This window comes from Moschus berezovskii, chromosome 21 (assembly GCF_049115385.1).
Source record: "Moschus berezovskii isolate FMDL1 chromosome 21, NW_MosBer_1.0, whole genome shotgun sequence".
Taxonomy (NCBI): domain Eukaryota; kingdom Metazoa; phylum Chordata; class Mammalia; order Artiodactyla; family Moschidae; genus Moschus; species Moschus berezovskii.
This window is the reverse complement of record NC_142480.1, coordinates 43,270,652-43,271,662: the sequence shown is the minus strand read 5'-3', so window position 1 is coordinate 43,271,662 and position 1,011 is coordinate 43,270,652. Positions and strand designations below refer to the sequence as shown.

The 1,011-nt window shown below is 39.8% G+C and overlaps 1 non-coding gene across 1 annotated transcript; it reads right to left on the bottom strand.

The window, feature by feature from the left end:
• Positions 1 to 407: 407 nt before the first annotated feature.
• On the bottom strand, positions 408 to 543 carry LOC129550810 (small nucleolar RNA SNORA1). The gene has a single exon (XR_008684939.1). It is a non-coding gene; the product is annotated as a small nucleolar RNA SNORA1 (small nucleolar RNA).
• Between the last annotated feature and the right edge of the window lie 468 nt (positions 544 to 1,011).

Below are 1,011 nucleotides of genomic sequence, written 5' to 3'. Positions count from 1 at the left end.
ACATGTCGTCCATTCCCACACCACTGTCCTTTCTTTTTTTCCTGCTCAAAGTGTAAAGGTGTGTAACATGAAATCATCAATAAATTTTTAAGGAATTTCATGTCCCAGTTCTTTTCACTGTCAGCCACCTTAGTTCCACCAAAGTCATAATCGTCCAGCTAAAATAGCCCTTTCAGAAAGAAGTTCTGCCCAGTCCACAGCTGGCATGTCGGTCAGTTCACAATTCTTTTGGTTCAGCTTCTTTGATCTCCAGTGGAATACGGACATGCTTCAAAACTCCAAATTCAAATTTGTCATCTCTGGGATCCAGTTTTCTCAAGCAGTTTACTTTAGGACCCTAGAAGTTAGATATAGCAAGTACATTGCTATTTATTCTTTCATCTTTTCTAATACTGAAGAGGCTTGTGATATGTTAACAGGTCTCCTTGTCACCAGTGTAATAAAATTATAGTAATAGAAGCAGAACCTCTATTCTCAATATAGCCACATTAACAGTTTATGGACACCATGAACAACAGTGCCCATTTTCAGTAGAATGAGGCTTTGCTGTACTTTCTATACTTTTGGAAAGAAGGCAAAAGATTTCATGGCATCATACAAAAACATACCAAATGTGTTTATTATGTTGCCGTTGAAACCATGAAGTATACATGTTGTAGCTAAGGGTATTAGCAGTAAAAGCAAAACCAAACCCTTTGTCTTGGAGGTCTAGGAATTTCATGGAGGATTCAAATACCATTTCATCTATATATATTTGTTTCCCAGGCCAGGAGTTTCTTTGGGCATATTCTATGAATCTCATTGGAGAAATGCTATTTATTTATTACTGCATCTGCTAGGCATCTGCTCAGTCTGTCACTGTGTTAGTCTGGGGACAGAGGGAAGAGGGAGATGCATGTCTGGTCCTCAGAGCTCACAGCTGAGGAGGGAAGGAGGAGGAAGGAGAGGAAAAGGACGAGAGGGAAGCAAACACACATGGTGCTGTGATTCCACAACAGAATTCTCTACAAG